At 43.4% G+C, this 22,092-nt stretch overlaps 1 long non-coding RNA gene across 1 annotated transcript in view; it reads left to right on the top strand.

Annotated features, from left to right (window-relative positions):
* The window catches only part of LOC135966648 (uncharacterized), a 36,251-nt gene extending 14,484 nt beyond the window's left edge, over window positions 1-21,767 (top strand). Inside the window, exons 2-3 of the long non-coding RNA XR_010580151.2 lie at window positions 11,329-11,488; window positions 20,492-21,767. This is a non-coding gene — a long non-coding RNA (uncharacterized lncRNA). The remainder of the gene's footprint in view (window positions 1-11,328; window positions 11,489-20,491) is intronic.
* The last annotated feature ends 325 nt before the right edge of the window (window positions 21,768-22,092 follow it).

The raw sequence follows: 22,092 nt of genomic DNA, 5'->3' as shown, positions 1-22,092 counted from the left end.
CAGATGGTCAGGTTTTTGATAAGAAGTTAAAGAATGGACCCAATGCAGGTGACATAGCTTCTGTTTCTTCTAGGATGCTAATAGTAGAAATTAAATATTAAATAGGAGTATAAGGGGAAGGTGTTAATTACCCATGTATTTCTGGTCTTGTAGATATTTTCAGTAAAAGCCTGGTTTCATTTGCTTTCGGTTTTTGTCGATCAAGGTAGCTGTGAATTGCTCTTGCGTTGCTGAGAGAGTTTCGGGATGTGCCAACTTCACCGGCCTGTGAAGCCAGTTCACATTACATTATGCTACTGCCAAAATCAGGAGGCCTTCAAGCCCCCACCTGCCTATTCATTCATTTATTTATTCAAAAATATGCATTGGGTGGAGGAGATAGATACAATGGCACACACAATCAGACAGGTTTGTGGCCTCATGAACCTACGGTTTAGTTGGGAAGACTGACATCAATCACATAATCAGACCACACTACAGTGTGACCCAAGCACAGCTCCAGGTGCTACAGGGAAAGCTACAATAAGGGGACAGATCTGGTATTGAACACCAAAGGTTGAGGGGAATTAAGCCATCAGAATGCAGAGGGAAGAGCATTTCTGGCAGAGAGGGAGGCAAGAAGGAACGATGCAAGCATACGAGGACAGAAGGAAGCTGCTTCTCCAGAGAACAAGGGAAGTGTGTCTGGACAAAGGCTGGGATGAAGGAGGACTCTCATAGGAAATTTTGTACAGATTTCTGGTTAGAAGTGGCAGACTTAATACATCCATTGTGTCACCCTTATTCCCGAAATATCACTAAAACAACAAAAAGGTGTTTTGTTTGTTTGCTTGTTTTTTAAAAAGCATAAACCCTCAAGGATATAATGAAAGAAGAGAGAACAGCAATGAAATTGTATAAGCAGGTGAACCTAAACAGGGAAAGCAGAGAAGCAATCCGATACATGCCTCAGCCCCTATAAGGTCCACGACAAGGTTTTATGCAGGTGGTGCAGACACCCAGGCCCCAGGCTTGTTCCTCACTTGACTCCCAACACCCCCTGCAGGAAGGAGAGTAGGAGAACTTTCTAGACAAGAAGGTTCTGACTCTGGTCAGTCAGAGATGAACACTCAGCATGTTCACCTTAGGGTACAAACACTTAGAGAGCATTAAGAGTACAACATGGGGCCGGGCGTGGTGGCTCATGCCTGTAACCCCAGCACTTTGGGAGGCCAAGGCAGCCAGATCACCTGAGGTCGGGAGTTCGAGACCAGTTTGACCAACATGGAGAAATCACGTCTCTACTAAAAATACAAAAAAATTAGCTGGGCTTGGTGGCGCATGCCTGTAATTCCAAGTACTTGGGAGGCTGAGGCAGGAGAATTGCTTGAACCTGGGAGGCGGAGGTTGCAGTGAGCCGAGATCATGGCATTGCCCTCCAGCCTGGGCAACAAGAGTGAAACTCTGTCTCAAAAAAAAAAAAAAAAAAGAGTACAACTTGGGAGTGTCCCCAGAGATGCAGCCTGGGCCATCACCTGCAGTGGAGACTAATCCTTCCAGTGGCCACACAGCCAGCAGCCCCCCACGCACAGAGCTTAGAGCTTGCAGTCTGCTTTTCAAGGCCTGGCACTTAGATGGAAACCGATTGCCAAGGATTATCAGACAGTCAGGGGAAACAGCTGCCTGGCATCTGGGAGCTCTAAACAAAGGCAGCTCCTGGCACCACCCCAAGCAACTCTGACTTAATAGTCTTGGGATGGGGCCTGGAGAATGTGTTTGTTTCTTTCTTTGTGTGTTTTGTTTTTATTGTTGATGAGTTGCTTTTAAACTCTCCACATGATTCAATGTTCAGATGGGACTGAGAACAGCTGATATAATCCATTGAAAGAGTTTGGAATTAGAGATCAAAACACCTGTGTTCAAGTCATCATCCACCAGTTAGCAGCCATTGATAGCTACAGCTTTGCACACACAGATGAGAGCATTAGTGTCGTCCCAGAGCTTGCAAAAAGGCAGAGCTCCGCCTCCAGCAGATCTGATACAGCAGCATCAGGGGAGGCCCCAGAATCTGCACCTCTAACAAGTTACCAAATGGTGCTGATGCTGCTGGTGCAGGGGTCACACTGTGAGAACCCCTGCCTCAGTGCTAAGCGTGCTGGACGTGGATGCAGACCCAGATGCTCAACTCCTGATTTTTCCTTTCACTGGCTGTGCAATATCAGGAATATTACCTAAATTCCCCCATCTTCACTTCCCACATCTATAACATCTGCATCCTAATGCACCCACTCAAGGTGCTCTTGTGGGATGAGAGGAGAGGACCCAGGAGACCTGAGAGCTTCGTACTGGACGCGGAGCATGGCTTTGTGTTGTTACTGGACATTTCTCTCAGCCTCGCCTTCAACAGAGCTCAAATTAAATAAGGTGAATACAGCTCTGAAACTTCAGAAGGTGCAAACGGAAGCCCAGCGTACACATGACACTACTTTGAAAACGACAAAGTGCCACACCAGTGTGAACCACCCCTGATACTGTTACTATCACCAAGGAACTGGAGTAATCTCAGCGTTCTGCTTCATTCACTTTTTTTTTTCTTTTTTGAGACGGAGTCTTGCTCTGCCACCAGGTTAGAGTGCAGTGGCATGATCTTGACTCACTACGACCTCCGCCTCCCTTGTTTAAGTGATTCTCCTGCCTCAGCCTCCCGAGTAGCTGGGACTACAGGTGCCCACCACCACGCCCAGCTAATATTTTGTAGTAGAGATGGAGTTTCACCGTGTTAGACAGGATGGTCTTGATCTCCTGACTTCGTGATCTGCCCACCTCGGCCTCCCAAAGTGCTGGGATTACATGTGTGAGCCACCACACCCGGCCTAGTTACTGCTTTTTAAACTGAGTAGCCTGAAACTAACACCACTGCCTACAACAGTGCACTGAGCCTGTTTTCCTTTCCATGCATCCTTCCTGTCCTCATCTTTATGCATACATGTTTTACATGGTTGCAAGCATAACATGAATGCAGGTTATGTTCTTTTCACTTAACTTTGTATTTTTAGTTTGCTCAAAGTTGGCATGATTTAAATTCAGTGACAGTATAAAAGTTCTACAGTTAATGCAACTTATCTATTTCAGCATGACTACGTTGTTGGCAGTTTCTATTGTTTTAACCGCTATAAATCTTGGTGCCTTCCCATATTTATGGATACACCTTCGTTTTCATCAATCATGGTTGTGTAATAAAATGAACAGCAGAAAACAGACCCTGACCTTGAATCCTAGCTTTGCCACTTCCTGGCTGTGACCGTGGATGAGTCTTTCCACCTCCCTGTGACTCGTTCCCCCATCTGTAAAATGGGAACAATGACATTATCTACCTTAGCGGGTTGTTGTGAGGGTGAAAGGTGTGAACATATCAGTGCTTAGAACATTCCCCAGCACATGGGAGAATATATGAAGATTGTCAACCTAAATAACAAACAGAGAGAGGCTGTCTAAAAAAAGAGACGTTTTATTTGAGAATAGAGCATTACTATAGGCAATGCCATAGTAAACTACGTGTGTGTTCAGGAAGGTAAAGAGGCGAAGGTTTTCACAGGAAAAAAATGCAGAGGATTATGTAATTATTTTGAAATAAGTATCCTTGGTGACAAAGATCCATAACAAGGGTGATGCCATTCCAAGGCTGGACAGGCAGTGGCTGGGCAGATATCCTTGCAGAAGTATTTTTTGAGAGAGGTTGTGACAGTCTTTGTGGAACGTTGTGGGTTTTTTTTTGTTTGTTTTTTGTGTTATCAGGCACACAGGTATGAGAACCTTCTCTTCACGGCCTTCCCTGTCTCTACTTCTCAGCGTGGTCTTAACGTTAGTGACTCCATTTTGATTCTGACAACTTTCACACTATTAAATAAAATATTCTTGTTCATCTTTGCATCTGTTAGTTAATAACGAAGTAGTGCTGTATGGGTTAAAATAGTTTCTCTTTTCCACAAATCTGTTGAGTTTAATTTTTTCTAATCAATTTCTGTAAGTTCTTTATGGACTCTGACATTTTCTGGTAGTAGTTATCGTAGCCTGTCCTCATCTATATATTTTAAACATTTTAAAATATCAAATCTTTTGAATATCCTTTTTTGTGATTTTTTATTACATCAAAGCTCATAAATTAATCTTGTATTTAAATTCTAATCGTCAATTCCATTTTTTCAGGCATAATTTATTATTATAATTTTATTTCAATATATAGTGTTTTATTTTCCCAATAATTTACTATTAAATTATTTGATTTGTTTGGTAAGTATTAGTTCAGGGAGCACTTGAAAATGTTGGAGAAGATAAAATTTCTCTACTTTGAATATAAACAACTAGTATTACAATGTATCATATTGAGGTCATAAATATGGACTGGAACATTTCTACTTTAAAATTTATTGAGCATTTCTTTATGACCTTGGAAAAAATATAATCACTTCCCATAAATATTATTTTGCGTCTTGCAAAACAGCTAACAATTTTATGCTGCCTCATAGTTTACAAAGCCCTTTTGTATCCCTCATGATCCCCAGACAGCAATTTGAGTGGTTGCTGTTGTCTGAATTTAGACGGCAGTGAGTCACAATCTCATGTAATGATTGTATTTCTGTCTATTTCTCTCATATGTCTAATAAATTCTTCTTTACATATTTTGTTGCCACGTTGCTCAGTGCACGGAAAAAGAAAATTATTGAGCAGCTATTTATACCCGTTACTGTGTGACTGCCTTCACATACAATCCATTTAATTCCACGACCTTGTGGGGTCACTAATGGTATTTCTGCTTTTAGGGATGAAGAAAACAGTGCAGAGGTGCTGGTGTCCCCAGACTGGCTGATAGGAGGTCACTGGTTTTTTGTTGTTGTTGTTGTTTTGAGATGGAGTCTCGCTCTTGTTGCCCAGGCTGAAGTGCAATGGCATGATCTGGGCTCACTACAACCTCCGCCTCCTGGCTTCAAGCGATTATCCTGCCTCAGCGTCCCAAATAGCTGGGACTACAGGCACCCGCCACCACGCCCGGCTAATTTTTGTATTTTTAGTAGAGATGGAGTTTCACCATGTTGGCCAGGCTGGTCTTGAACTCCTGACCTCAGGTGATCTGCCCATCACGGCCTCCCAAAGTGCTGGGGTTACAGGTGAGCAGGTCACTGTTAAGAGTTCAAATTCACACCTAATTCTCAACTCCAGGCTCTGTGGCCAACATAGTGCCCTAGTACACATCTGAAGATGACCTTTCCTGATTAATTCTATACAAAATAACAAGGTTTCTCACAGTACTGTACAACTGAATTTCGATTTCATTTTCTATCAACATTAGATGTCTGCCTCCTTTTTGCTTTCCACTGTTTTATTCCCATCATCTTTAAGCATTGTGTTGTGGGTCTTGTTGAAGTTCTTTGTGGTTTTGGTTTTTTTTTTTTTTTTTTTTTTTTGGCTTTTAATGTAATCTTACCAAAACATTTTGTTTTTAGTAGTGAAATCGAGACTATTTAGATGAATTGCTATACACATTCTTTTTGTTTTAATACATCAAAATGTGCATTAGAAAATTTTGTAGATTCTTTACAAAATCTCATTGCAGAGATTTTGGAAAATGCTGTACATCGCAATGACCCCTGTAGCCAGAAAGAATCATTCTTAACATTTTCGTTTCACAGAAAATTGATGCACTGAATAAGTTTTATGTCATTTTTTCACTTAACATTGCCTGTTGAGAATGTTTTCATGCCATTGAAAACATGGATTTTCATACAAGAGATGCATTATAATTTTTCAATCATCTTCACCCTTTACACTGTTTATGTTGCTTCCAATTTCTGCTTTTATAAATAAAGCTGAAATAAACAATGTTGAAGTTAAAGCTTTGACTGTATCTCTGGTTGAGTCCCATCGATGGATTCCTGGAAGCAGAATTAGGCAAAGATTATGAATAATCTCAAGATCCTTGTGGCGTATTACCTCATCAGTTTTCATTAAAAATCCCCTGGTTTATAATCTCATTCTCTGGGCATGAGGAAGCGCTCTTTCTCGCAGTAGTCCCCCACTCCCTACCCACCCGACACACAAGTCTGGAAAAGTCCTGCTGATCCTCTGCTGCTGTAGATGAAATGGCACAGACTTTCAAGCCAGGGGACACAGAATTCAGGCTGCACTCGGCTCTAGGCCTTAAAGGTGGCAAGTCACACAACCTCTAGGCGCCTCAGTGTTTCCCTCGCATGACAGACACCTTTAACAATCGTGCAACCAATGCTATCCCCCTCCCTGGGGAAGGCCAGATGGTGGGGAGATTTCAGACATGTCTGGTTGCAGTTACCTACCCAGATCTCATTGACTCCCTGCAGAATGGACTCACCCAGGCTTCACAGACACCTAGAGAACACGAGCAGGCTTTTGGGGGATCCATGACTTCTCTGCAAAATCTTAAAACTGGCCTTTGTAAAACAGAGTTTGTGTTATAGGATAAAAATACTATTTCTCTCCAAATAGCTGTGAGATAGTGTGAGACACTACTGTGCTTAGCAAAACAGACACAGTGACCACAGGAATCACAGGAACATTCTGGGGAGAGGGGCTGAGTCCACCCAGGCACTGGCCGTGCACCAGCTGCATGAGAAGTACCCTCCGCAGACCTGCCTCTCCACAATCATCCTGCACCCGTTAGTACCACACTGGAGACATAAGGAAAGAGGCCCAGGGAGGTGAGGACTGCTCAGTCAAGATGTGGAGGGTGAGACTGGATCCGAGGCTGGATCTGAGGTGGGTCCAGCAGTGACAGCATTGTCATCTCATGGTGATATCCAGACCGAGTTCCACTGCAGAGGAAACAGGGCATCCTCTCTCTCCTGACTTTGCTGCTGCCAAGGTAGCCACCCCACACTGCCTTGTGTGGCGAGAAGCTGACTGTAGAAACCTGAAAACCGCCCTCCTGCTCTGAGTCAGGGCAGCTCCACCACCTGCTCTGGCTAATTTGAGCAGACTTGATGAAAAGAGTTCAATGTAGAAAAGGGAGGCCAGGCAGCACCAGTGCCACCACCACAGTCAGCACTCGCAGGAGGTGCAGCCCCCAGCCCAGCTGCCCCCACCCTATAGACCCTGCTGGGCTATGCCTCCAGTATCAGCGTGCTCTAAAATATGTAGGAGGATACAGAGTCTCCCTTTACTCTCAATTCAGAAACGAGAAAGAGAGAGAATTGTGAAAGCAAATTGGGTGCATCTCTCTCTCCTGTTGAGCATTCAGTGGTGTCATGCTAATAGTTTTGAAATGACCATGTCAAGAGCATTTACACCACAGAAAGTGGCAACCACTGCACTTCCTCTCCCCCACAGCTGGCTTGTTAAACATTTTCCATGACACTGGGATGGTCCCTCCTCCGGGCCTGCTGAAATCACCCTGGGGGTCAAGTTCAACTAGACCCCCTCAGCTAATTCCTTCCCCTTCCCTGGCATCTCTTTGAGTTTAGCTTGGTCCTGCCCATAAGTCCATAAATGACTTGCTTGTCTCCCCCTTAAGAATATAGATCAGTTCGTATTTGATTTATCATCATACCTATCCAGATCAATTTTTAAAAGACTCTAGTTTTCTGAATAGCTTCCAATTTGTCCATATACCACAACTACCACAGTAGACACAGTGAGCAGCGCTGCAGGGGTTAACAAGGATAACAGAGATAAAACACTTAGTATTTTAGACAGCGTTTTGGAAAACACTTTGCAGTGAAAAAGGACGACATAATAGTTTTTACAGTCTTCACAGCCCAGACAGCAGATCCGTAAGTCACAAAATGTAAAAAATAGGGGGAAAATAATACACAGATCTTTGGGATTAAGGACCATTTTATTGCTCATTAGTGCCAGATTGTGGTTTCTAGTCTGAATTACTTAACATTTAGAGCAGAAAGAAAGGAGGAACAGTTCTAAGTGGGACCATCCAAGGGGAATCTTGGCTAAGGCTCCCGCACCCACCCCAGTCCCCTACAAAATGCTTTCTTTTTTTCTCTGTAGGCTTGATTGTCCCATGGGAGCTGATTGCACAAGGAAGAATATTTTCCTATAATTGTCAGCAGAACATTTCATAAAATAGCCTCTAGCTAGGTTTTTAATAGACAGTGGCCGGTTCTTTGGGAGTATCTGAGCATTCTCACGCCTTGGAGAGAGTCCTCACCGTGTTTGTCAATGCGCAAGTATGCCGGAAAGATTCAGAGGGCCAAGGGAAAACAGAAGTCTACCCTGTGAACAACAACGTCTGTGCATTTCACAGTGGTAAAAGCCGATTGGCTACTGAATTTCCCCTTGATTACTATTGAACACATAATTGCTATACAATTAAAATGTAATTATACTGTCAAAGGATAATTCTACAGTTACTCTAGCATAGTGATTTACAAAACTGAAAACATTTTTAAAAGAATTCTGAAATTTCCTTTCCACATCACATTGCTAAATACTTTACTAATTAGTGCCTTTCTGGGCATCTCTCCAAGAGCTTCTTAGCTGCCACATTTTTAAGGTCAACTGTACAAATATTAGCTTATCATCTACTCAGGGCTTCTGAAAACATGGTATTAGTTATCAGGAGTGATCTAATTATTGCTTTGTTTGGAGAATAGATAATAAATTATTTGTGCTTCTGAAACATCCCACATTCCCGGAGCTCAAAACCTTATCATAATTCCTTCGGATAAAGAATTACCAACTCTTGCTTGAGACTCTGAAGAAGGAAAAAATAGAAAAGAAGGAAGGAAAGAAGGGAGAGAAAAAGAAAGAGAAAAAGAGAGAGAGAAGAAAAGAGACGAAATGAAAGCAGGGTTTGCTTCCGAGGTTCCGTGGAGGGTTCCAGGACGTGGGTGTTGTGGGAGCCTCTGTTTCTCCCCCTCCATTTGTTCCTCTGCTGCTTCCTGGGTTCCCTTTCTCTCACCCTAGTCTTTTGTCTCCTCCTTCCATTCTTTCTTTAAGCTTCTTCCTTCCTCTCATCTTTGCCTCCTGTGAACCCTCACGGAGAAAGGTTAGTCCTCCCACCAGGCTCAACTTCAGGTCTCTGCTACAAACCTGAAATCAGATAATTTTAGAAAACTGTGTACTATATGTTTAGTAGTGTGTAATTAAAGCTTTGCTTCACTCATAAGATCTGGTTTTGTTTGTTTTCTTGTATATGCCAGGGGCAGTGCCATCTGAGAGCCCATTTTTTCTTTCTTAATGATCATTTACTAAATGTTAGGTATCTGCACTTTTGTGCCACAGGGAAAAGGGAATGATTAGTTTTGTAATTCTTGCTGTGGAAAATTCTTTGCAGCGATGGAATCAGCTAAGCCTGGACTGTTTGTTGTATCCTCAAATGTTCCTCATCTCCAAACGGACATTTGAAGTCTTCTTAGGCTGGGCGCAGTGGCTCATGCCTGTAATCCCAGCACTTTGGGAAGCCAAGGCAGGTGGATCACTTGAGGTCAAGTAGTTCGAGATCAACCTGGCTAACATGATGAAACCTCTTCTCTACCAAAAAAATATAAAAATTAGCTGGGCATGGTGGTGGGTGCCTGTAATCCCAGCTACTTGGGTGGCTGAGGCAAGAGAATTGCTTGAACCCAGGAGGCAGAGGTTGGAGTGAGCAGAGATGGCACCAGTGCACTCTAGCCCAGGCAACAGAGTGAGACTCTGTCTCAAAATAATAATAATAATAAATAAATAAAAATAAAAAATCTTCATTGAATTTGAGGTTTGGGCATGCAAATCATGTGGAACTCATAGTCTTTGTCAAGATTCTTAAATTATGAGCAACAGAAATGAAGGCTAAGTTGTCTAAGGAAAAAGTAGAAGGTTCTTAAGTTATAAGGATTAGAAGTAAATCAAATAGATTAAGGAAAAGGTGGGGTTATACGACATATGGGTTCTGGAGTGTCTCCAGGAGCCAAGAATGGGAGTGAGTTGGATACAGGATGAGGAAGGCTTGGAGGACTCGCCATGGCTCTTCTCTGGGCCATCAGCCTCATTTGCTTTCTCTTCGTAGACATTTGCTTTCTCTTTGCTTCCTTGGGCACCTGGATAGGGCACAGATACTCGCCCTCAGCTCTGAAAGGCACATTGCCAGCCGCCTGCTGGTTGCCCACACAGAATTTCACTTTATACTCCCGAGGCGAAAACTGGTCTAGGTTAGGTCCAGTGTCCAACCCCAGAGACACCCAGAGATACTGCCAGGGGATCAAGTCAGGTATAGCAGAGACCACCTTCACCTGCTGTCAACCACAGCATCACACTGACAACACCTTGCTAGAGTGTGGGAGAGCAGAAACCACCTCACCTCAATCCTTCCTTCCCAGCTTTGTGGCCCTTCACACGTCTCTCTCCTCACCTTGGTTTCCTTGAGAGCAAATCTGTGCTGTTAATTTCAGAGACTGATTGAAATTGTATATGTAAATGTAAACACTCTAAAACAAATAGGAAATGGCTTTGTTTTGCTAATCTGAAAGCACTGATAAACTTCCCGAAGGAATACATTGATTGTCACCTGCAGTTGGCTTGTGGGGATGTCATATTAAATGCAAGCCCAGAACCAGTGGGATCTGCTGGTTGTCCCCAATGAGGACTCAGGGCCAGAAATGCCTACGGGGGTCTTCTAGTACAACCTACAAATAAAAATGCTAAAAATAAAGTACAGCGCTTTCCATTTCAAATAGGCTACAATGAGAATGTTCAACACTGGGTGGTAACTGAGGTAGTCAAACTGGACTTCTCATGGTGAGAAAAGGGAGTTCCATATTGACCAGCATCACTGTGACTCTTTTAATGAGTCTTCAGAACCTTGTAAAAAGTTATCTGCACCATATAAAAAAAGAAGAGGTTGTAAATAGAAGCATTTCATATTTTTAAATTTTTATTTATTTATTTATTTTGAGACAGAGCCTCACTCTGTCGCCCAGGCTGGAGTGCAGTGGTACAATCACAGCTCCCTGCAGCCTTGACCTCCCTGGGCTCAGGTGATCCTCCCACCTTAGCCTCCTGAATAACTGGGCTACAGGCATGCGCGCTCACTCGTGGCTAATTTTTGTATTTTTTTGTGGAGATGAGGTTTCACTATGTTTCCCGAGCTGGTCTCAAACTCCTGGGTTCAAGCAAACCACCCGCTTCAGCCTCCAACAGTGCTGGGATTAAAGGCATGAACCACTGTGCCTGGCCTCATATTTTTTAAAGATGCAAAAATAATAATACCATTTATAATCATCACAATTCTCATTGCTTATGCTATGTGGCAAGCACTATGCTACATGCTTTATGGATGTTATCTTCAAATGAATTCTGTGACATAGGGTTGCAATCTTTATTTTGCAGTGGGGGATCCTGAAGTTCAAGAAAGCTGCATGACTCTGGAAGACCTCACGTGAGTCCTGGGTAGCCAGGACCAGCAGAGGAAACTCCCACTCAGGGACACACTGTGGGACAGAATGCAGCAGCTGCCTAAAGACCAATGCTCAGCGATTTCTGCTTTTAGGTATATTTTCTTAAGATGACCCTACATGTAAGAGGAAAGAGAGGGCTAAACATCTTAAAACAAACAAACACACAAAAAAACCAAAACACTTGGACCTTGGAAGGCAGTATTTCAGCTCATATAGTGGGAACTGAAAATACACTTGATTTACTGAGTTTGCAAGAAGAAAACAGAAAAGGACAGCAGAGGTCAGTGTGGATTTTGGAGGGAGGGCTTTGCCAGTGCTGAAAACAGTGATTTGCACTGAGATGGGACAGAAGGTTCTTCCCAGCATGTTCTTCACAAAAGCAGTGAGAAGCAAGGAGGCTTCACTGAGATCTGTCAGCCAGGAGACCGGAAACTCCAGGGATGAGAAGGTTAGAGTCTTTCCAGCTGTGGCTGAAAGACTTGTGGGTTGGGGTAGGAGCCCGAGGGGTTGGGGGCACCATCCACCAGAGCTCCTGAGTACAGAGGCTGCTCAAGCTTCACAGGAGAGGGCTGAAAGCAGGTTGAGGATGCCTGGTTTGGCCAATGAGATTGGCCTGAGATTCACTTTGGGAAGAGCTTTAGCTGCCCAAGGACAAGGTGCCCTTGACATGGCCAGCCTGGACAATATGGTGAAACCCTGTCTCTACAACAAATACAAAAATTAGCTGGGCGTGGTGGCGTGTGCCTGTAGTCCCAGCTCCTCGGGAGGCTGAGGTGAGAGGATCACCTGAGCCCTGGGAGGTTGAGGCTGCAGTGAGCTGCAGCTGCACCACTGCACTCCAGCCTGGGCCACAGAGGGAGAACCTGTCACTTTGTCTGCTCCTGACAGAGTTCCTAAAACCCTTGTCGATGGGGGCACCAGGAGAATCTTTTGTTCTAATGTTTGGCTTTTACCCTGGTTCCTGACATAGAGCTCCTAATCCTTTGGAATTTCCTGAGTGACAGAAGCATCTTTTGTCCTAATGAAGTGTCCTTGATGGACTCCTGGACAGCGTCAGGATTGGGGGGCTGCCTGTGAGGGGAACCACCATGCAATTAGAGGATTGGAACTTTCAAACCTGCTCCCTTACCCCTGGCATCTGGGGAGAGGTGAGGGACTGAGGTTGAGTTGATCACCAACGGCTGATGATTTAATCCATCACGCCTGCATAACAAAGTCTACATATAGCCCCCAAAACTGGGTTCAGAGAGCTTCTGTATAGCTGAACGTGGGAAGGCGCCTGGAGGGGGGTGCCTTGGAAACTCCCTGCTCTCTCTCACACGCTGCCATGCCCACCTCTTCCATCCGACGGTTCATCTGTGCTCTTTGTAATACCCTTTATGCTGAATGCATAAACATAAGGAAGGTGTTTCCCTGAGATCTGTGGAGCACTCTAGCAGATTAATTGAACCTGAGGAGGGTGTTGTGGAAACCCCCAGTTTACAGCTTGTCAGTCAGAAGCACAGGTGACAACCTACTACCTGTGGTTGGCATCTGAAGTAGGGGGCAGTCTTGTGAGACTGAGCCCTCCGCCTGTGGGACCTGATGCTGTCTCTAGTTAGATCATGTCAGAACCGAATTGGATTAGAGGACACCCAGCTGGTATCTGCTGGACAATGGGTTGCTGGTGGGGACAAATCCCCATAGTGCCTTTTGGTGACCACAGAGTAAGTATTCTGTGTTGAGTCTAAGAATAGGAAAATGTTTGTGTTTTCATCAGACCTGCCTTGAATTGTTTTCTCACCTCTCCCTCTTCTCCCCTGCTTTTCATCTGGCTAATACCTTTTGGTCCTTAAAATCTTGGGTTATTTTCTCCAGGAAGCATTTGCAGCCCTCTGGGCCAGCCTCTGCACACCCACTTGCAGGCTTCCTGCTATCACTTGTCGCATTACATTGGCATGTATTTATGGGCTGTTCTCGGCCTTGGAGCATATGCTTCTCAGGGGAATGTGTCTCACTTCTTATTGCATCTCCAGCAACTAGGAGAGTACCTGGTGCAAAGTAGTTGTTCAGTGAGTTTGTTGAACTGTACCAAATAGCCTTGGTGGCAGGAATAGAAGCATAGCATAGCTGTCGTGACACACATTGGGAAGAAGACTCTGTGAAAAGGATGCACTCCTGAGCTGTGGAATAATTCAAATCTGCCTAATCCAAGAGTGACCCGGGCAGAGAAATCCAGGCACGGCTGTCCACCAGCTCACACAGCACTGCCTTGCCGCAATGGCAAAGATGTGGTTTCAAAGTCCTGCAGCTCACCAGCCTTGAAATTAGGTGATTCTTGATGTTTGGGCTTTAAGGCGTTGTATTATTCCAAATATTTGCATATAGTTAAGTTATATTAATTTAAAAATAGATATAATTTCAAATTTGCATAATTTGAATTCACAAACAGTATTTATCATTGAATCGTAAGCAACACACAGAGGTGGTCTGATCACCCCTGAAACTAGAGCGGAAGGGAGCTGGGCCAGGAGAGGAGCAGGAAGGCAGAAGCAGGTGGAGCACCTGACATGGCTGGGCTGACTCAGCAGGCGATGCACCCCAGCGAGGGGGAGGGCACTGAACTGACAGTGATGACAGCAGCTGATTTCTTTGATTTTTCTAGGCACAGTAAGGCCCTGAATGTGTTATTCAGTTTAATCCTCACAGTACCATGCAGTGTGGGTTCTGTTACCGATGAAGAAACTGGGATACAGAGGGAAGTGGAGGCGTCTTGCCCAAGATCGCACTGTGAGGATAGTCAGTGTCTCAAGCCAATGCTCTGACTGTAGATTCGCATGCTTTACTCCTCCATCTCTGCCCTGGTCCCCGTATTCCTCTCTAACTCATGAATTGATGTTGTTACCTCTTAAGAAAACCTTATGCAGAGTCGGCTGAATTCAACAAACCCTTCTCGGGCACCCACTGTGTTAGGGAGCAGTTCCTCCCTGCACTCAAGGCATTCACTGTACAGAAATTTGAGTTGCCCAAAGTTGACCTTGCTGGACTGTGGCCACTTTCGAGAGTCTCCAAAGCCCAGAGTGAAACAAATAAAAAGTAAACGAGAGCTTCAGTGGTCTAGAAATTGCTCATGGTGAACAGTCCAAACCCACCTACAGCTGGAGCCTGAGGCCACAGGAATGGCCACAGACACGGCACTGGAACAAAGACCATCCGTGGCCTAGGCATGCTGCTGTGTTAGACAATTCTGCCACCCTGTAATTATACTAGCTTATTGGCAGTGGCTTTTATGACCAGGCTAGGCAGTTTGCCCCCTGTCCACAAATGTCTACTCACCAAAGAGTAGTAGTTCTAAAAGAGAGATGCTGGTTTTATGCTGTGGCAGGGAAACAAGACACTGCTGTGTTTCAGCTTTTCCTGGTTCCTCTCTGAAACAGTTCAGCAGGCTGGCATCAGCTAGAGACTGTTAATAACATGATATGTGATTCTGGTCAACCTCATTCTCTGGAGGGAAATTTGCAGTGAAGGTTCTGTGATTATGATCAGAGCTCCCCAGTGTTCATGGCAAATACCAAATGGAAGGCAGACTTGCCGCAGGACCGTCTCGTCTCCATCCACAGAACTCAGTGTTCTCTGGTTTCTCGAATGCAAACCAAACCAAAACGAAATAATAGATTTTCCTTTAAGATTGAACATAGATGGGTATACTTGAAAACTGACACTCCATGAATTTAAGGAGGCAGGACCTTAAACTAAGTTGGTCCTAGATTAGGATAAGGGTTGTTATGGGTTTGGGGGACAGTAGATTTCTCTGAAATGAAATGAAAGTTGGTTGAACTTTCATTTATGAAATGAAATTTTCATTTTGTATGTTAGAACTGTATGGAGCCATACTAGCAGCAACCACAGGTATCCTGAAAACGTGTGCAGCAAGCCTTTGGGGGACTGACGATGACAAATGAATGGAACTTCAGAATATAATACTGGTTTTTAAGTCCATTTGCATCCACTTAACTTCGAGGTTCTGTTCTTATCAAGTGTAAATAAGAAGAACAATACCAACCTACTTTGCAGTGTCTTTATACTGAGATGATTGGGAAGAAACTCAGCCAAGATCATACATGCACAAGGATGGAATATAGAATGTTTTAAAAATATCATCAATATGACAAAAGATTAATATTTCTACACACAGCTCTTAAAGATAAATAAGAAAGAAAACCCAAGAGAAAAATGGGCAATGAGTATGAACAAGCAATTAATGGAGGAAATACAAATGGCTATTAAATTTAGGAAAATGTTTAAACTTACTATCAAAGAAAGAAATGCAATTAAAGTGGGGAAATATTTTTTTCTGCCAAATTGGAAACATGAAATTGAGGTTGTCTGGTGTAGTGAGGGTAGGGGGAGATAGATACAGTTGCACACTAAATGTGTAGACTGTGATAAGTGTTTCAAAGGTCCTTTAAAAAATTTGTTTTTTCTTTGAGACAGAGTCTCACTCTGTTGCCCAGGCTGGAGCACAGTGGCATGATCTAAGCTCACTGCAAGCTCCGCCTCCCGGGTTCATGCCATTCTCCTGCCTCAGCCTCCCGAGTAGCTGGGACTACAGGCACCCACCACCACACCCGGCTAATTTTTTGTATTTTTTAGTAGAGACAGGGTTTCACCGTGTTAGCCAGGATGGTCTTGATCTCCTGACCTCATGATCTGCCCGCCTCGGCCTCCTAAAGTGCTGGGATTAAAGGTGTGAGCCACTGCGCCCAGCCCTGTTAAAATTATACATCAACATTTTAGGTTTCTCATCCTTTGATAGGAGAATTCCACTTCCAGGAGTTTGTGGCTATGGAATGGTAGCTCAAGTGCGTGAAACTGTATGTATAAAGATACTTTTAAAAAGGTTTTGCTGGAAAAGTGATATCAAAAGGGAAAAAAATCCCTTTAATTACTTCTCCAAATGGAAACGTGTTTAAATTTCTTTCCTACTGTGCTGGACAAAACTTTGTGTAGCAAGGCAAAATGTTTATTTTGCAATTTGACTTGACCTCTTTAGAAACTATCCCAACTGTGGTTGAGTTTTTAATCTTTACAGTAAACTTTTTTTGGAAGAAAAAGGGCAAATCTTGCCAAGAGTAGAAACTCATGTCTGGGTACAAATTAGACCGTGCTTATGTTGTTATGGTGACCCTGTCATTTAAAAAAATGTAAACTAATATCTTGGAAGAGTTAATGAGCTCCATGAAAGGACTGGATTACATTCGGGAAAAGACACTGGCTGAGTTTCTGAGTCATCAGTGAAATTACTGAGCAAATTGATATCTGGGCACCATGTGTAGTTTGGTCAAATTTGATGGTTAAAGAGATTACATGAGAGTCAGAGGTTGTGCCCTGGCCTGTTCTAGAAATAAGAAAAAGCAAATGCAGCTCTTTAGCCCTTATTTTTACACTCCATAGAAATGCTATGCTGTAAGTTAAGTCAGAAACCTTTTGATGCACAAACAACATAGCGTCGAAATATATATAACTGCAAATTGTTAGAATTGCTAGGAGAAATTATCAAGACACAGTAACAATGCAAGACATTAATGCACCAATTCAGAATTTGACAGAAACAAAAAAGAAAGAAAAAAGGATATGAATGCTGCAATTAACATGTTTATTTTAATAGATACAACGAATTTTGTACCCTACTAATAGATACTAATAGAGGCTTATCCCCCTCAAATAACCAGGGAATATTTATAAAATTTGGCTATATGTAGGCTAAAGGAAAACTTGATTACTTACCTCAAAGTAGAAATTACACATCTCATTATTTAATCATTTGTATTAAATCTAAAAATAGGCTGCAAACAAATAATGAGACATAAATTATAAGTATACTGCGACATTTTGAAAGCACTCTTTCAAAACAGTTTTGAGTCAAAAAGTAAATCAATTTATTGTTAAAGTAAATTTACAAATGGGTTGGAAATTAATAATAATGAGAAAAATACAAATCAAACATACAAATCAAAACTATAAATAGTGTTGTCAATTCAAATCCAAAACTTTAAAAGCCTTTACTATTAGAGAAGAAATACTTTTAAGGATTAACAAGAAATATTCAACTCAGGAAGTACATAAAAACAAAAATAAGCAAAATCAGGTATTAATCATGACAGAAGAACACAATTAAGTTAGAAATAAAATGCATAGAAATAATAAATAGAGTGAAGATCCAGCTCTTTGAAAAGATTAACAAAATAGAGTTGTTTTGGGGAAATGTCACCAAGGGAAAAAAAGAAACAAATTAAAACATATAATATTTGGAATTAGAAAGATGGTATCACCACAGATAGACGGCAAACTAAAACTTTTCAAATAAAGAATTTTTTTTTTTTTTTTTTTTGAGACAAGGTCTCACTCCCATCACCCAGGCAGGAGTGCAGTGGCATGATCACAGCTCACTGCAGCTTCAACTTCCTAGGCTGAGGTGATTCTCCCACCTCAATCTCCTGAGTAGCTGGGACTACAGGCAAGAGCCACTGAGTCCAGCTAAGTTTTGTACTTTTTGTAGATGGGGTTTTGCCATGTTGCCCAGGGTGGTCTCAAACTCCTGGGTTCAAATGATAAGTGATCCTCCCGCCCTGGCCTCCCAAAGTGCTGGGATTACAGGCGTGAGCCACTATGCTTGGCCAAGAATAAGTTTTTTATAGTGGTAATATTCTCTCTCTCTCTCTCTCTCTCTTTTTTTTTTTTGTAGCTCATACTTTATTTTTATTTTTAAATTATACTTTAAGTTCCAGGGTACATGTGCACAACGTGCAGGTTTGTTACGTAGGTGTACATGTGCCGCGCTGGTGTGCTGCACAATGGTGGTAGTATTCTTAATAACAAAAAACCCAAGTACACATTCATCAATAGATAAATCAAATGTATTACATCCACTCTGTGGAATAGATGGTGCTGTTTAAAAGTGTGAGATAGGCCTTTATGTACTAATATGGAAAAATTAGAATTACATATGTAGAACGCTTTAACTTGTGGGCAAAAGGATGGGTATGTTTTTCATCTTTGCTTCCATGTACATTTAAAAGCTCTAGAAGAAAACATCAAAAATGTTTGATAACACTGGATAGATGCTTGGGTATAGTGCACGGCAGGAACTAATTAGATGGAATCAGAGAAAAGGGAGATTTTTTTTTTTCTGTATATATACCTTTATACTTTTGCCCTTAGAAATTTGTGAATGTATGACCTATTCAGTAAGTTAAATAAGTAAAATAGAAGTGTTGTGAATAGAATTTAAGCAGATTATGGCCAAGCATGGTGGCTCAAGCCTGTAATCCCAGCACTTTGGGAGGCTGAGGCGGGTGGGTCACCTGAGGTCAGGAGTTTGAGACCAGCCTGGCCAACATGGTGAGACCCCACGTCTCTACTACAAATACAAATATTAGCCAGGCATGGTGGTGGGTGCTTGTAATCCCAGGTACTTGGGAGACTGAGGCAGAAGCGTCTCTTGAACCTGGAAGGCGGAGGTTGCAGTGAGCCGAGATCACACTACTGCACTCCAGCCTGTGCGACAGAGTGAGACTGTCTCAGAACAAAACAAACAAACAATTCAAGAAAATGAGGAATCTAGATGTGGTGATGTCTTTTCATACAGGCTGCTGAAATGGGTGAAAGGAGCAGTGCCAAAGCTTAGCATGCCTGTCATCTCAGCATCCTCCAGTTACATCTTTCTAACCCAATGCATCTGTGTGGGGACAACACCATGCAAGTTTGCCCTTGGAAGCTTTTTCAAAACCATCCTTTCTTCTTTAGCTGACCCTGCCCCTGCTCTGGGCTGGGCTGTCACAGCCCTCTGACCAAGTCTCCTGCCTCAGTGGCTTGGCCCTGGTCTGCCTTTCCTGGCACCTGCATCCTGTTAAGACCACCAGCTCCGCATGTGGAGGGCTGGGGTTGCTACTGCTCCTGCTGCATGCCGGCCTCTTGGTTCTGAGTTAACCTTACCTTCCTGAGCCATGTCCCTCACCTGGAAAACGGGAATCATCCTAACGGCACTTCCCTTACTGGGCTCCCCTGAGGACTGAATGAAATAATGAAGGAAACGTGCTCAGCAGGAGACATACCCTGCCCTCTATAAGCCTTCACTCCTGTCACTGCTGGATCTCACTATGGCTGGCACAGAGGTGTCACTCAGCGCTGCCTTCAACCGGAGGTGGTCGCCTGGAGCCTCCACCAGTCGGCTCCTTCAAAGTCCACTCTCGGCTTTTGAATCCAGGTCCTACTCTTCTCAGGGAGGTCCCACACTGTGTAGGCTGGGTCTGGGGTGGGGAGTTGCGGTAAAAGGGCCCAACCCTGTCTACCAGTGTGGGCCTCCATCAATGGGAAGCCCTTTGTAGGGGCAGGGGAGCTCTGTGCCATCTCTTTTTCCTTCTCAGATGTCATCACTGACATGTTCCTGGGTCTAAGTCTGTTTCCTGAAGAACCCAGCAGGCCAGCTTGTCAGTTCACTTTACCAGACCCCATCCGCCTGAGAGCTAAAAGCCTTGACCTCTGTGTTATGGCCACGGTCTTAAAGGCCATCCTCTCATTTCTTCACCCTGTAAGTTTTGCTCATCCTTCAAGAAAAACCTGTTTGCTTGCTAGTCTTCCCCAAGACCCTGAAGTGATGTGCCCCTCCAAGCCCCAGGTCACTCTGCACATTCCCAGGGTTGCCTGGGCGACGGGCAAAGCTGGCACCACCATAGGCAATGGGGCACCCAACCCACTCCTCAAATCTATGGTGTAAAATCTGTGGCAATAATTTGCCTTAATTTTCCCTATGCACTCTACATTCTCACTAAATATTACGGAATTGTTGAACTTAAATTAGAAGTTTCGTGAGAAAGATTTTCCTCCCCTTCTTTTAATAGAATTATCCATTTAAGAGAATCGTACATTTAACAGATTCAATACATTCTCCCCATGTGATTCTAATAAATGGAACCACCCAGGCCCTTTAAACGTTCAATTATGTTGGGGGTTGAAGGGGCATGTGTTTTCTTTTTACACAGTATTTTGACTTTAAAAAAAAAAATCTGAAATGAATCCGAATTCCTCCATACAAATACTGGTAAATGTATTCACAGGGTCATCATTCACAGCTCCAGCGGGAAGCTTGGGAATCATAACCTTACATCAGTGTCCAGGCTGTCATTTCCAGGCTAATTACCAGCCGGCTGCTGAGAGGACACTCAGATGACCGCTTGGTGAACACAGGGCAAAGGGGATCCCGTGGGAGAAGCTGATCAATGGGCTGTGAGCTCAGGGACCCATCTGGACTCTGGGGCGTGGCCTCAGCTTGATGAGGTATACAGCCTGCCTCTGATTGAATTTCCTTGCACTTACTCTGAACTCAGGAGGATCAGAAAGATGTGAGTCGGTAGGACCAACACTCAGCTCCTCCCCAGCCTGGCTCTGAGACCCTCTGTGAACCCCAGTGTCCTTGCCTGGGACAAATAGATTCGCTGATCTCCACTTTATTGGGCCCTTCCGAAAAGTAAATGAGACAATGGCAAGGAGTATTTAGTGGAGGCTGAATCAGAAGCACAGGACTGGGGGATTGGATGAATTTTAAATGAGATCTAGTCGGATCTCCTGAGACTGTAAGTGAGGGAGCGGCAGCACGACAGGGGAAGAGATTTCCTCACTGGTTCCTGGAAGAGTGAGTCTCAGGACCCAAGTCTCCAAGCAATCCATCCTGAGCGTCCCGTCAGCTCTGCCTCGCTGATAAAACGTCTAGCGATGACATTAAAACCCAACATGTGTTGACTTTATCCCGTGCCAAGTCCTTTTCACTCATTATCTTCAATCCACAAACAACCCTGTGAAGCTGGTGGTATTACTTCCCTTTTATGGATGAGGACACCTCGGTTCAGAGTAGGGCAACTTGCTCAAGATTATGCAGCTAACTGCTGGCGGTAGAGGATTGGAACACCACTGGCATCCACAATGATGCTGGCGTCTGTTACCCAATCAGGCCTCCCCCAGAAGAATCCATACTGCCTCCCAATCCTCAGTAGTAATGGGAGTTTTACTTCACTCTCCAAACAGGTATCACACATTGTAGTAGCTAGAGTTCATGTATATAGAGGAAAACAAATGTATTATGTGTTTAAATAATGCATTTAAAAATGAATGTTATTACATGTTTCTTTTTCAAAGACATTTTTATTTTATGTTGATAGTTTTCCCAGCTTTGTGGCCCATGACAGAAAAGAGAAGTAAAGAAGATGCGTGCGCGTGCACGCACGCACACACACACACACACACAAATTTCTCCTTGTTACTCTCCCCTTTAAAAAAAACTAACTTGTTCCTTCCCCAAAATATTTATACTTTAATTAAAGTGGCCTAAGGCAAAACTAATTTTCACGAGAGATTACTCTTCACTGATCTCCAATTATAGGCAGTTGCTATAGTTACACCTGAATTGAGCGAGATACATGATATAATAACTTCACAATGTAGAACTTCCCAGAAATGTGTTGCCTACTTCCACCATCTATTGGGTAAGTTGAAAGGCTTTTCAAGGCTCCCTATTCCAAATTAGCTTCAAGAAAGGTTTAATGGCAGGGAAAGGGAGGGGTCAAAGGGAAGATCAAGAGTTTTTTACAGTGGTGGTGTGCTTCTGTGCCGTCACTGTGTATTTTGTGAAGACACTGAATAAAGCAGTGACTCTTTAACAAAA

The sequence above is a fragment of the Macaca fascicularis genome, chromosome 12 (genome assembly GCF_037993035.2).
Source record: "Macaca fascicularis isolate 582-1 chromosome 12, T2T-MFA8v1.1".
Lineage (NCBI taxonomy): Eukaryota > Metazoa > Chordata > Mammalia > Primates > Cercopithecidae > Macaca > Macaca fascicularis.
This window is presented reverse-complemented; position numbering and strand designations above follow the sequence as displayed.